Source organism: Stegostoma tigrinum, chromosome 4 (genome assembly GCF_030684315.1).
Source record: "Stegostoma tigrinum isolate sSteTig4 chromosome 4, sSteTig4.hap1, whole genome shotgun sequence".
In the NCBI taxonomy this organism is placed as follows: Eukaryota; Metazoa; Chordata; class Chondrichthyes; order Orectolobiformes; family Stegostomatidae; genus Stegostoma; species Stegostoma tigrinum.
The window spans coordinates 52701635-52717171 of record NC_081357.1 but is presented as its reverse complement, the minus strand read 5'-3'; the positions used below and the strand labels follow the sequence as shown (position 1 = coordinate 52717171).

General features: G+C 41.0%; 3 protein-coding genes across 10 annotated transcripts in view; all 3 read left to right on the top strand.

Annotated features, from left to right (window-relative positions):
* Positions 1 to 15537, top strand: part of LOC125452503 (4-galactosyl-N-acetylglucosaminide 3-alpha-L-fucosyltransferase 9-like) — a 152944-nt gene that overhangs the window by 24475 nt on the left and 112932 nt on the right. The gene's annotated exons all lie outside the window — the stretch shown is intronic.
* LOC132205974 (4-galactosyl-N-acetylglucosaminide 3-alpha-L-fucosyltransferase 9-like) overlaps positions 1 to 15537 on the top strand; it is a 131773-nt gene that overhangs the window by 24432 nt on the left and 91804 nt on the right. The window lies entirely within an intron of this gene.
* Positions 1 to 15537, top strand: part of LOC125452502 (4-galactosyl-N-acetylglucosaminide 3-alpha-L-fucosyltransferase 9-like) — a 92448-nt gene that overhangs the window by 24458 nt on the left and 52453 nt on the right. The window lies entirely within an intron of this gene.

Here is a 15537-nt window from a genome sequence, read left to right as displayed (position 1 = left end):
GGGTGAATGTAGGTGGGGAGTTAGGGAGGGGATAGGTTGGTCCAGGGAGGATGGACAGGTCGAAGAGGCGGGATGAGGTTCGTGGATACGAGATGGGGGGTGGGGTTTGAGGTGGGAGGAATGGTTAGGGAGGCAGAGACTAGCTGGGATGGTTTAGGGATGCGGTCAGGGGAGGGGAGATTTTGAAGCTTGTGAAGTCCACATTGATACCCTTGGGATACAGGGTTCCTAAGCGAAATATGAGATGCTGTTCCTGCATCTTTCAGATGGCATCATTGTGGCAATGCGGGAGGTCCAGGATGGATATGATATCCGAGGAGTGGTGGGGGTTAGTTGAAATGGTTTGCAACTGTAGTTGTTTGTTGTGAACTGAGTGTAGGTGTTCCGCAAAGTGGTCCCCTTTGCGGAATACCTACGCTCTGTTCACAACAAACAATCCTGCATTGCCACAATGACACCACCCAAAAGATGCAGGAACAGCATTTCATATTTCGCTTGGGAACTCTGCAGCCCACCGGTATTAATGTGGATTTCACCAGCTTCAAAATGTCCCCTCCCTGACAACATGCCAAAACCAGCCCAGCTAGTGCCCACCTCCCTAACTATTCCTCCCACCTCAAGCCCCACTCCCATCTCCGACCCACTAACCTCATCCAACCCCCTTGACCTGTCCATCCTCCCTGGACCGACTTATCCTCTCCCTAACTCCCCATCTACATTCACCTTCACTGGCTGCAACCCCGCCTCTTTGACCTGAGTATCTCCTCTCCACCTATCTTCTTTATCCATCTTCTATTCACCTCCCCCTGTCTTCCTATTTATTTCAGAATCCCCTTCCCCTCCCCCATTTCTGAAGAAGGATCTCGACCTGAAACGTCAGCTTTCCTGCTCCTCTGATGCTACTTGGCCTGTTGTGTTCATCCAGCTTCGCACTGTTTTATCTCAGACTCTCCAGCATCGGCAGTTCCTACTCTCCATCTAAATTTATACTTCTTTTAACTATGGTTATGTGCTTTAAGTATTTATTTTAATTATTTTGTTTCATGTTAGCTTTATGGTGTTAGTCTTGTTATAGGAAAGTGTGAAATTTTCCACTTTGGAAGAAAAATAAAAGCATATTATCTAAATGGTGAGGGATTACACAGCTCTGAGATGCGAAGGGATCTGGGTGTCCAAGTACAATAATCACCAAAGTTTAGTTTATAAGTACAGCAAATAATTTTTTTAAGATTAGATTAGATTAGATTCCCTACAGTGTGGAAACAGGCCTTTCGGTCCAACAAGTCCACACCGCCGCTTGAAACATCCCACCCAGACCCATTCCCCTATAACCCACACACCCCTGAACACTACAGACAATTTAGCATGGCCAATTCACCTAGCCTGTACATCTTTGGACTGTGGGAGGAAACCGGGACACCTGAAGGAAACCCACACAGACACGGGGAGAATGTGCAACTCCGCACAGACAGTCGCCCGAGGCTGGAATCGAACCCGGGTCCCTGGCGCTGTGAGGCTGCAATGCTAACCACTGAGCCACCGTGCCACCCCTATCCTTTTTAACTTATCCTTTCAATTTACAGTCTATTTTCTTGAGACCATTAAGAAGAATCAGGTGCTTTTTAAGAGGTTAAAACAGATAATGCATAGTGAACAGGAAATGTAAACGTTACCCTTTCTAGGTCTTAGGCACTGAACCTAAGGTATCACTGTCACATTGATGATGGTAGCAAATGCAATGTAAAGAGAGAATCAAACCTGGGTTTCCCTGATCTGCATGAAACTTAATGGATTTATGTTTTCCTTACATTATTACCAATACTCTCTTCTTTTTTCAAAAACAGCTCTTCATAAGCAGCAGAAACAGAACTGCGTCTATCAATTCAACTCCAAACCCCTAAAATTAAAACCATGGATTTGTGTGAGCCTGACTCTACCCACTCATGCTTCTTTGATCTAATTGAAAAACAACAGAGAGCTCAAAGCTGTTGACCCACTGCTTCTTAAGCAGACATTCCATAACCACTATGGCAACACCTCTCTAAAAGAGAAACTGCACAGAATAAATCTCTCTTTAAAGAGGCAGTACTATCACACAATATCGACCCTGCGAAACTCCACCCCAAGCCTTCCTCCAGGCTGAAAGATATTCATTGGTCATTACACTGCTACTTATCACTCAGCCAATTTTTTACCCACATTGCTGCTGGCTCTTTTATTCCATGACCTATAACTTTACCTCACCTGTCTGTTGTATGACACTGTATCAAACGCCCTTTGGAAGTCTATGTACGTCACATTAATAGTGTTATCCTCATCGGGCCTTTCTGTTAACTCTTCAAAAAACTCCAGCAAATTATTTAAATACTGTTTCCCCTTTGAAAAATCCATGTTGACTCTTCCTAATCAACCCACCTTTTTCCATGTAACTACTAATTATGTCTTGAATAATTGTTTCAAGAAGCTTCCCCACCACTGAAGTTAGGTCTCTAATTGCTGGACTCATTGTTGCAACCTTTCTTGAACAGGGCTATAATATTTGCCATTGTGCATTTTTCTGGCACCTCCCAAAAGTTGAGGGAAGACTGAGAGATAATGGCCAGCGTCCCACAAATTTCCCTTTTCACTTCCTTCAAAACCCTTGGCTTTCTCATCTGGTTCTGGTTTCTTGCCAGCTTTAAGTGCCAGCAGTCTATCCAACCTTTCTTATTAATTTTGTACCATTCTTGTGACTGAGTTTCCTCCTCTGTCATATCTCTTATTGGGTTCATGCCACAAACACTGGGTAGATTGCGGCTAACAAGAAACTAGAGGCCACAGTCAGATCAGCCATGATTTAATTGAACAGCAGAACAGGACTGAAGAGCTAAATGGCTACTCCTGCTCCTAGTTCTTTTAGATTGTTTCTCGTGAGTTCAGCTTTATTTAGCAGAGTTTGTAGTTTAGACTTTGTGGCATTGTCATCTGTGTCTGCTTGCTGGTCTATGTCAGCTTGTCCTATGGTAGACATTCTAGAAAAAAAATATACAAAGCATTCATGAGAGATGCAGTTAAGCTAGCTGACAGCCACAAGGGAAACCATTCTACCAGGCAACTATTTTACCATTGGGCAGTTTTAGAGAACAAATGTGTATTTTGTAGACAGACATCAGAGCTAAATCATAGAAATAGCAATAGGGTAAACGATTAATTAATTTGTCTTTATGATGAGTTAACAAAATCACCTTAATTGCCATTAAAAAATCTGGCTTACTGTTCTTTGGAGATGGAAACCTCCTGTCCTCCTCTGAATTGGCCTACTTGTGACTGCAGACCCTTCCAATATGCTGATTCTTAACTACCCTGTAGAAATGGCTTAGAATAGTCAGTTAGAAAAAAGAAAGCGGTCTTCCCACCATCTGCTCAGGCCATCAGACAATGAATGCTGGCCTTGAACATGATTGCCCTATCCAGAGAATGAATAGCCATACACTTACTTGCACATAATTTTCATAAATAGGAAAGAGGAGAAGGAATAAACCTTCAGTTCTTTGAACTTATTTTGCCATTCATCCAGATCATGAATGATCAGGTGCCCTCAATCACAAATAATGGGTGAATGCTTGGCAATTTTGGGACATATGAACTGCTATATGAAATCATAGATGCAGGTACAGATACAACATTTAACAGGCAGGAAAGGAAAGGCTTAGAGGGACCAAACACAGGCAAATGAGACTTCATCAGTATGGACAAGTTGGACCAAAGGATCTGTTTCCATGCTCTATGACTCCATATACTGTAAGACCAAGATGCAGCTTAATTTCTTGAGAGGTGCTGAGTTCTCTAATTTCAACAAGGGTTTCATTTCCATGTTATCTTCAGGGCCTATCTGTCCCTACCATTTACTTCTAGCACCGAAGTCTTCCCTTATGACTAATACTTGCGTGACTATCCAGATCAATTCCCATAATCTCTGAACATTATTTTAATTGCTGATCATTCCCTTTTATAGATGTGCAATAAAACTACCTTGGCTGCACAAACTGTTTCCTTATAATGGTGCATCTCAACAAACTCCTTACCTAAACTGCTTGTTATGTCCCATACACCATGCCGCAGAACATTCTGCATACAAAATTACTCCAAATTTGTACCCATCTACCCTTCATCAGTGAGTATGAGGAGTTGGGCATCAGCTTAAAAAGTGGAACCTCAGAAGGTAATAATATTAGGATTATTATCTGAGCCACATACAAATTAGCATTGGACAAATCAGATGAGAAATGAAAATATGGCTGAAAGACTGATGTGGGAGAATTGGGTTCCCATCCTTGGGCACTGATGTAACCATTTGGCAAGGTCTGGGAAGCAAAGAGTCATACAGTCATACAGCATAGAAACAGACCCTTCAGCCCAACCGGTCCATGTTGACCATAATCGCACACTAAACTAGTCCCACCTGCCTGCTCCTGGTCCTTATCTTTCCTTTTCATGTATCTATCCAAGAGTCTTTTTAACATTATAATTGTACAAGCATCCACTGCTTCCTCTGGATGTTCGTTCCAAACTCGAACCAACCTCTGTGTAAAAATAAACTACGCCTTCTGTCTTTTTTAAACCTCTGTTCCCTCACCTTAAATATGCATCCACCATCTTGAAATGCCCCATCTTAGGGAGAAGACAGCTGCCGTTAACTTTACCAATCTCTCATTATTTTTTAAACTTCTGTAAGATCGCCTCTCAACCTCATAGACTCCAATGAAAAACATCCCAGCTATCCAACCTTTCTTTATAACTCATGCCTGAAACTGTTAGGAAGGGGAGGTCAAACCCCTCTCAAAATTTAAATTGAAACACAAGCCCCCAATCTGTTGTGGCAAGTGTAGATGTCGCCTTCTAATGACTAAACCCGAAACACCCAGAGAAGATTGCATCACCTCACTTAATCTGTTTAAAAAGGAGTACATAAATAAAAGAAAATTTCTGATATTCACTTGAAATCAACAAGTAACAATTTATTTATTTAACCCTAACTTAATTAACAGAACAACTGACAAATTGAAGAATTCCCCTTTGATTACTAACTCTTCCCTAAGTGAACATAATTCTATTGGTATGCTGTTCCAATAAACACACAAGTCTCACTTATTTAAACCCAAGTAACAAGAAAACTAAATCAAATTTAGACTCTCAAAGCCCATACAGAATGCATCTTCCAGAATGTTCTGCCTTCTCCACTGTCTCTCCAATCATAAACACATTTGTTCCACTCATCCTTCTGTCAGGGATATTTTTTTTTCTGTGAATTCTTCTGTGAGGACTTTCAGCTAGGAGTGCCATGGTACCGTTATGAATAGATGGTGCTTTCCCAAAGAGCTTAGAGATTTCTGTGAGAGCCAGATATTTACTCTTCAGATAGCGATTTACTCTCACACCTATTTTCAAAAACCCTTTTTTTATATACCCCTGATGACCTGTCAATTTTCTCATAGTAGAATTAATCCAAGGTTGTCAAAACCGTAAAATTTAAATTCAATTGGTTTTTAATCTCTTAAGTGCTTGCTTTACATTAATTGGCTGATTCTAGTTAGTTGACAAAAATCAAAACAATCCTAAGGTTTCCAATCATGTTTCAATTTCAGAAATGGCTGCACTGCTTCAGTTGTTTACAGACACATTTTCGTTTCAATTCCCAAGCTTAGAAAAGCATATCACCTCTTAAAGGGACTATGCACTCTTACCCACTATCATTTCTATAAATTCTAACTTCCTGCCTTCCAATTCACAAGTACTCGACACAACGTCACAACAAGACCCAATGAAAATTAGGAACAGATGATAGGTATAAATAAAGATTTTTAAGAAGTGTGGTCTGTGGTCTACAGTGAACCATCCTGGGACTGCTGTTTCTCAGACCTAAGTAACTAGGTAAGTAGAAAATGTTTTAAACTAAATATTGGGTTCAGGGGTTCAGATTCCAAATCATGTGGTAAACAATAGAGTAGTGAGAAGGCAAAATAGGGAGGTATTAATCTGGAAATGTCAAGCAGAACTGTACTGGAATTGACCTAAACTATGAATCTACAAAAAGGAGAGAATAAAGGACAGAACCTAACACTCCATCAAGGCATGTATGTGATATTCTAAACAAACCAGAAGAAATGTTAGCAATAAACTGAGCCAACTAAAAGATAACAGTCCAAAAGATCAAGATCATGGAACTCTCTCCTTCTTTACATTGCAGATGTACCTTCACCAAATGGACTTTGCACTTCAAGAAGGCAATACAGCACTCATTTATCAAGGGAGAACAGGGATGGGCAAACATGCCGGCACAGCCAACAATGCCCACATCCTGAAAGTGAATTAAAAACAAGCATCTACAGAAAAGACAAACAATTGTGCAAAGAAGTATGGCAGGCCAAACAATGGGACAGAACACAAAAAAAAATACAAAGAATAACTTTAAAAAAAACTAACAGGTAGGAAGAAATTAGAAACAAAAGTGGAAATTGCTGCAAGAAATCTGCAGATCTGGTAGCATCTGTGGAGAGAAATCAGAGTTAGTGTTTCATGTCGAGTGAGGCTTCCTCAGAACTCCCTCGGAAAGGGTCACTCAACCCGAAACATTAACTCTGATTTTTCTCCACAGATGCTGCCAGACGTGCTGAGCTTTTCCAGCAATTTCTATTTCGGTTTCTGATTTACAGCATCTACAGTTTCTTTTTCAGAAGAAAATAGAGTTTATATTTAAAAAAGACAGAGTTTCAATAGCTGATTAAGAAAATTAACAAAATGTACATTGATCTTATAGAAAATGAGGGCATTAATAGAAGGAAATAATGAGATGGAAGGTTATGTTGGATTGTTATTTTATGTCAGTCTTCACTGTAGAGGAAACAAGTAACATTACAGAACCAGCTGGCAATCAGAAATTGAAAGGAAGAGATGAACAAAAGAATTACAGTCATCAGGGTTATCATCTGTTGAAAATTATTGAAATTGCAGACTGACAAGCCCCCGGTCCTGCTTCTTAAAACAAAACTGGCTGGTGAAATTGTTGATGCATTGATTTCAAGATTTTTAAAATTTACTTGATGAGGAAGATTCTATTAGATGAGAAGGCAAGTAATGTAATTCCTTGATTCAAAAACTGAAGGAGAGGGAAAGCAGTAAATCATAAACCTGTTAGCTTAACATATATTATAGTGAGTAGCTAGCTGAGGAAAACTGACAGCTAGCTGAGGAGTGTGTGCCATTTTAGCCTCCTCATCTGAGGAAGGATATTTTACTTCTGGAGGCAGTGTAACAAAGGTTTACTGGACTGATTCCTGGGATAGCAGGACCGACATATGAAGAGAGATTGGATCGGTTGAGACTATATTCACCGGAGTTTAAAAGAATGCAGGGTGATCTCACAGAAACCAATAAAACTATAACAGAATTAGACAGAGTGAATGCAGGAATGATGTTCCTGATGACTGGGGAGGTCACAGTTAAGGATATGGGGTGGGCCACTTAGGACTGAGAGTATAGTGATTGTAACGAGGTCAGCCAAGTGAATGTCATAGAATTTGAGTTCCCTAATTGGGGCTGTCTATCTAGTCCAAGCAGGAAGTCCTGGTTAGCAGATATAACCAGGAATGTCAGACATCCTGCTCATTCTGAAAGCTGGCTCTGAGGAAACTGGATCGGCATTAAGCAATCACCATGTGTAAATAAATGGTGACTTGGTGACAGGATATTGATCTCCTGTCTCCCAGCCTCCAAACACCTTTTCAACCTCACTTGGCCAATAGCCATGGGACGGTTCTGAATGATGTTTGATGAATGCTGTGTCTTTGCCTACCTTCACCTGAGGGTTATTTTGATTTTGTTTCTATGAACAATTATGTTTATTTTCAATCCACAGTGTAAATGAGGTGGTGCCAAATAAGTTGCTGACGCTAGTTTCATTGACATCGTGACCTCCGTGTTCCCTAGAAGGCTTCTTTTTGTTTTTAAAGCTAGAATTTTGGAAAATACTGCTGTAACCACTGTTAAATTAAATCTCATGCTAGGCAGTAAAATGCATAGTAACTTGTAGTCCTACCAGACCACAGGGCTTCATTCTTAACTTGAGGGTTACCAAACCTCAGATGAGGGGAAAAGATTGAGAGGGAGAACCTTTCCTGGTAACCTCAGCCAGAGCAAGACTTGAAGCCACAATGTTATCATCACTTTGCATTGCAAACCAGCTGAGCTAACTGAACCCACTACACAGTAGATGATAGGAAAATGCAATTTATAAGAGACACAAACATCCAACAGCTCTTCTGTGATAAGAAAATCTACTTCATAAGTTATAACGAATTTTTAATCAATCTGTTCATTTCTAAGGTATCAATTCAGTTCCCAGGTTTCTTGACTACATTTTCTAAATAGCATCATAAAGCTATTAGTGCTATTAATATCAAATGTTGAGTGGCCACTAAGAGTAAAACCTAAATCTTCAAACATGGGGTCTGACTAATGTTATCGAATCATACAAAACATGCTGTCTGACCATTTGACTTCCTTCTTCTATTTCTTTGTTTGGCTGGACCATTTTAAGCAGATGTGTTTCTGATGTATTGGTCCTATTTAGGATTGATCTCTGATTTGGAAACAAAGGAGGAGTTGGGTGGCCAAATTAGGAGGTGAGAGTAAGTGCCTCATTTCTGCATGAAACAATACCTGTAATGAGTGTCGTGAAGTTCCGTAAAGTACTTGTGAATTGGAAGGCGAAAGTCAGAATTTGTTTGTAAAAATGATAGTGGGTAAGAGTGCATAGTCCCTTTAAGAGGTGGTGTGCTTTTCTAGGCTTGGAGATTGAAACCAAAATGTGTCTGTAAGCAGCTGAAATGGTGCAGCCATTTCTGAAATTGAAACATGTATCAGTTGGCTGTGTGATTGGAAACCTTAGGATTGTTTTGATGTTTTGGCAGCTGCATTGAAGATAAGCCAATTAACTTAAAGCAAGCACTTTGAGATTAAAAACCAATTGAATTTAAAACTGATGGTTTTGACAACCTTAGAGTAATTCTACTATGAGAAAATTGACAAGTAATCTGGGGTAAATAAGAAAAGGGTTTCTGAACTTTGGCGTGAGAGCGAACTGCCATCTGAAGAGTAAATATTTGGCTCTCACAGAAATCTCTAAGCTCTCTGGGAAAGCACCATCTATTCATAAAGGCACCACAGCACTTCTAGCTAAAAGTCCTCACAGAAGAATTCACAGAGAAAACATGCCTGACAGAAGGATGAGTGGAAGAAATGTGTTTATGATTGGAGAGACAGTGGAGAAGGCAGAACATTCTAGAAGACACATTCTGTATGGGCTTTGAGAGTCTAAGTTTGATTTCATTTTCTTGTTACTTGGGTTTAAATAAGTGAGACTTGTGTTTATAGGAACAGCATACCAGTAGAATGTTGTTCAGATAGGGAATAGTTAGTAGTCAAAGGGAGAATTGTTCAATTTGTTAGTAGTACTATTAGTTTGTTCACTGTTTGGGTTAAATAAATAAATTGTTACTTGTTGCTTATAAAGTGAATGTCAGAAATTTTCTTTCATTTAAGTACTCCTTTTTTAACAGATTAGTCGGGGTGAGACAAGCTTCTCTGGATGTTTCAGGTTTAATTATTACAAGGGGACCGCTATACCTGCCATAACAGATTGGGGGTTTGTGTTTTGATTTTAATTATTAGAGGGGTTTGACCTCCCCTTCCTAACATATGATATATGAAATTTCCTGTCATTGTTATCTCAGTGGGTTGGCAACAAAAGATTGGGTTCTGTATGGGTCAGGTAACTCCTCCTTTGGTCTCTTTTTTTGGGCTTTCCTTTTTTCTTACATTGAATTGTCAGTGTAGTCCCTCATTCCAAATTGAAACTATACTTTGAGGACTTTGATGATGTTGGCTCATGATTAGCTGGTTACATTACATTCAATTACAGCAACACTTCACTTATGAACTTAAAAGATTTCCCAGCTCTCACTTCACCTGTGAGCATCCTGTGTTTATTTTTCTTATGTATTTTACACCCTTAGTCAACATTTCTCCAAGCCCAAACTAAATTTTACTTTAATTCTTAACTCCTGACTAATAGCTCTTTATTTGTTTTAATGACAGCACTTCAATGGATTATGCAACAGTGTATTCTTCTTTTAAACTACTTTTGTGTTCTTTGAGGTCACAACTATTTTATCAAGCGGGTGTATATGTCTGAGACCAGTTTTTTGGTCCATTTTCACCTTGCACTCTTTCATATTAATACAACCATATTTGTACACTTTCCTTGGTATCCAAAGATTATGCCACGTATTCTTGACTTTCAAGTGAACTTTTTACAATTTGTTTTTGTGTTCAGAACAAAGAAATCTGTGTACATCAACAAATACTATTTAACTTGTTATCACATCTCTTACATTCTTGTATTTGTGGCATAAAGGAATTAAAGCACTGGTAGATTTAGATACGGAGAATGTACCATTTGGATAAAAGATTCAAAAGGGAACAAATAAGTAAGGATCAGTATGTAAATCCAGGATTAAGCAGGGTTACAAAATAAAACATGGACATTCACTTTTATCAATCATATTGACATTTACTCTTCACAAAAATGGTAGTTCTAACGTGACCGTTTTCCCTTATTGCCTTATCCACCTTCTTGTCAAATGCATATCCAATCAGATTTTAAGGGTTATATAGTCTCTATTTCAATGAAAAACTCCAGTCACGCACACCAGAACTTAATCACTTCTGTTTTTACTGCCAGCTTCTCTCTACTGTTTCATTATTGTTTATACATCTATTCTTGAAATGACGACACTGAGGGATAGGTGAAGCGACTCACTCGTTCAGAACCCCTCAGCTTACAACTCCCCACCTGCAGCAGATTAGCAACTGTGCTGTCCACATTCCTGTGCCTCAATACTGCAGATTCTCCTGTTACAGGTGAAAACAGCCAATTATGGTTATGGAGAGAGAGCCAGGATAACTGTTGGCCTGCCTGATACTCGACTGCTCACCCCTTACAAGGAGAGGATCCTGATCCTGAGCACCCAAGCAGCTGACTGACCATGTCCAAGCCCCTATCTTGGTGTTGGAGGCTGCTGTTGACTTACTGTGTTGGAACTCGCCTTACCGAAGGGCGTGTCTCTTGACCTGACTGTTGGCTGCTGACAACAATGGCAAGCGTTATGGCTTTGCATCTGTACCAAATGACAAGGCAGTTGAGAAGCACTGTCACCCTGCCAACTCTGACGGAAGGGACATGCCACAACCTGGCACGGATGCTGTGACCAACAAGATGGGCTCAAAGTGAGTGAGCGCTGAGAGAACAAGCCACCATCCCTTAGATGCAGCATGCTCCAACCCATGATTTGGGTGCCTATGTTTGCATGTAAAATGTCTTTGCAGCAACATTGCAAAGATGATTACTGGTGCATCCCCAGGTCCAGAGTGGCTATGCAAAAATATGCTTTACATTGCATCAGAGATATACCACCATGATGCAGGGAGGCTGGAGATGTCAGATGCCAATGTCTGTTGACAAGGGGTGCTTGTGGCTGCTGCCCATGGTATGTGCCTTGACACATTTGTGCTGGGCATCTAAGATGGTGGATCGGGGAGCAAGCAGTGAGTCAAAGTTGCCAAGTACCCACTCAGACTTTCACTATGGGAATTGTTGACAACTAATTTCCATGTGACATCTTGCATGATCAGAAGCTGCACCTTAAGGAGACAAGGTTTGCCATTATGAGGCTGACAACAAGATATAATTCCTGTTACTGCTAAGGTTTTTGAGTAGATTTGTAGCACAGCTTGTGGGTGTTGAGGTTGGTTGGCTCGCCAAGCTGGTTTGTTGTTCTGGAGATGTTTCATCACCCTGCTGGGTAACATCATCAGTGCAGCCTCCGATGAAGCATTGTTGTGTTGTGTTTTCCTGCCTGTTAGTTAAACTCTGGAGTCCATTGAGCTGGATTACCTCACTTCTGGTTTTCCTTCGCAGTAGAGTGTATACTGGGGTCTAGCTCTAAGTGTTTGTTCATAGCTTTCTTACTGGAGAACCAGGCTTCTAGGAATTCCTGCGATTGTCTCTGCTTGGCCTGTCGCCAGGATCCTGGTGTTGTCCCAATCGAACTGGTGGTTTTCCTTATCCATGTGGATGGGGATGAATGAGTACTGGTCACGTCTTTTTGTTGCCAGTTCTTTGTTCGTGTACTCTTGTGGCTAATTTGCTTCCTGTGTGTTCGATGTAGTGTTTGTCACAGTTTCTACAGGGAATCTTGTATACGACATTGGCCCTGTCCATAGTGGGTAGTGGGTCTTTGGTTTTGGTGAGCAGTTGGCAAAGGGTTGATGTGGGTTTGTATACCACAGTGGTTGTAGGAGTCTTGTGGTCTATTCAGATGTGTTCCTCATGTAGGGTAGCATGATGAGTGTGTTGGGATGTGTAATATCTTCCTGGTGTTGTTTGTATAATAGGCATCTTCTGACCCAGTTGTTCGGGTATGCATTGTCTTTGAATACTTGGAAGAGGTACTCTTCTTCTTTTTGGTGTAGTGCTGTGCTGCTGCAATGTGTTGTTGCCCATTTAAATAACGTTCTCAAGTAACTTTGTTTGTGTGTGTTAGGGTGGTTCCTGTTGAAATTCAGTACTTGGTCAGTGCACGTGGCTTTCCTATGTAACTTTGTTAGGAAATCCCCCATTGGTCCCGCATTCCACTATGACATCCAGGAATGGGAGCTGTTTGTTTTTCTCCTATTCTCTGGTGAATCTGACCCTGCTGAAGATGTTATTTGTTTGTTCATGTGTCTCCTTCAGTTTGGTCTGTTTAATAATGACAAAGGCGTCGTCCATGTAGCGTATCCGTAGTTTTGGTTGGATTAGTGAAAGGGCCATACCTTTAAGTCTCTACATTACTGCTTCAGCTATTAGTCTGGAGATAGGTGATCCCATGGGTGTCCCATTGACCTGTTCATATATTTGGCTGTTAAAGGTGAAGTAGGTGGTGAGGAACAGGTCCAGTAGCTTCAGCATGTTGTCTGTGGAGATGGTGTCACTAGGATCTTATTCTTATTTTAGTAGTTTTGCCAGTGTTTCTCTTGCTAGTGGTATGTTTATCCCTGCCCTGTGAATAGGGCAGTAACGTCAAATGATACCATGGTCTTGTTGTCATCTATTCTTATGTCCTTGATAGAATTGGAGAACTCTTGGGCCAAGTGGATTGAGTGGGATGACTTGCTGACAAGGTGTTTTAGTCTTCTTTATAGTTCCTTGCCTAGTCTATGTAATGGAGTGCCTGGTAGGGAGACTATAGGTCTGAGGGGTACTTCCGGTTTGTGTACCTTTGTGAGGCCATAGAATCAGAGGGTGTTAGTTCCCTCACATTTCATTCTTAGGTAGTCTGTTCTGTTGATTTGTCCGACTTGTTAGAGTCTCTTTAGCCTGTTGAGTATGTTGTTGCCCAGTTGCGGTTCAGGTATGTGTTCTCGTCGACAAGTAGTGCATGTGCCTTGGAGACATCGACTCATTTATTTAGTATTACTGTCATGGACCTTTATCTGTTGGTAGTATTATGATGTTAAGGTTCTTTTTCAGTCCTTCCAAGGCCTTCCTTTCAGATGTGTTGAGAGTGTTGAGTTCGCTTTTTCTGATCAGTGTTGGGATCACTGTCTACCTTATGGCTTATTGTGTTAAGTACACAACATCCTGTTACTGCTGCCTAGCACCAATCTCATTGTTACACCCAGAAGATTGTTTGAAAGTGGAACAAGTTGCTCCTGCCATTAAGAAAGGTCTTGACTCATTTCTCATGCAGTTCTCCCAGGTTTCTCGCAATAGCCCATGTCGTTCAGGGCCCTATAAGAGTCTGTCCCTTCTTTCTCCCTCGGTAAAGGTTGGCTATCTGAAGTCCATTTTGATCAGAAGATCATTTTGTCCATACCTCCATTATCGACATAAATATTTTGTTGAAATATAGAAAATAGCAGCATGTGGTGTTTAAAATTGCATCAGAGATAGTAGGAACTGCAGATGCTGGAGAATCCAAGATAACATGGTGTAGAGCTAGATGAACTCAGCAGCATCATTGGAGCAGGAAGGCTGTCGTTTTGGTCCTAGACTCTGATGAAGGGACTCAACCCGAAACGTCAGCTTTTCTGCTCCTAAGATGCTGCTTGGCTTGCTGTGTTGAACCAGGTTTACACCTTGTTATCTAGCATGAGGTGGTTGTTTGGCCTATTGAGTCGACTCCACTATTCAACATTATTTAACTCAACACCACACTCTTGGTTTCTCCCTAGACCCCTTGCTAACTTTAATATCTGGAAAACTAGTCACTTCTATCTTAAATTTATTAAGTGACCTGGCCCCTACAAGCTTTGGTGTTGGAGAATTCCATAGGTTCACGACCCTATTAGTGAACAAAGCTCTCTTCACCTCAGTCATAGACTGTGACAGCTTGTTCTCTAAGCCCCCTTCTGCCCGCCAGCCAGGGGAAACCAACATCATCTCTGTACCCAGTCTGACCCACCTTGTCAGAGTTTTTTATGTTCTCATGAAATTTCCTCTCGCTCAGCCAAACTACAGTGAGCACAGGCTTAGTTAACCCAATACCTCCTCAAAACTTCCATCCCAGAAATCAGAACTAAAACAGAATTTACTGGGGAAAATCAGCACATCTGGCAGCATCTGTGGAGAGAAAGCAAAGCTAACATATCGAGTCTAGCAACCCTTCTTCAGAACGGGTAGTAGCCCGGAAAAGGTGGCTTAAGCAGTGAAAAGAGGGAGTGGGAGAGGCGGGGAAGAATGAATGGGTAGCTGGAGATGAAGCCTAGAGAGAGAGAAAACACAAATTTACAGTTACCTGTAATTTCAGCACATCACCGTGTTCCCCGGTGAACATTCTTGTCTTGGGCTTGCTGCAGTGCTCCAGTGAGGCTAAGCGCAAGCTGAAAGAACAGTACCCCTTTTTCCACTTTGGAACTCTGCAACCTTCTGGACTGAATATCAAATTCAATAATTTTAGAACTCAAACACTATCTTCAATTTCTTTTAACTGGTCCAACACCCCATGCCCTGTCATGACCAGGAGTTACTTTAAAGACAACCAACTTACTTCCAGCTCCTAATCGTCTCCATTGTTGTTTGTTTTCTTTCTCCCTGGCTTACTATCACACATTCTATATCTGCCTAATTGTCCTTATCTCTGTCTCTCTCTCTCTGTCTCTCTTTCTGGGGGACATCACCACTTATCTGTCACACCCTATCAAGCTCATCTTCAGCGTATACACCACCTTTTCCTCGTGACTAACAGTTGTGAAGAGGATTCACTGAAATTGAAATGTTAACTCAGTTTCTCTCTCCACAGATGCTGCCAGGCCTGCTGAGTTTCTCCAGAAGTTTTTCTTTCTGTTTCAGGGTAGCCTTTGTGACGATTTGCGCTAGCTATTTAATAATCTGGTATACCTTCACTGCACTGCCTCTGTGGCAGGCAGCATTTCCTTGAAGCAGCATGACAATGTAGG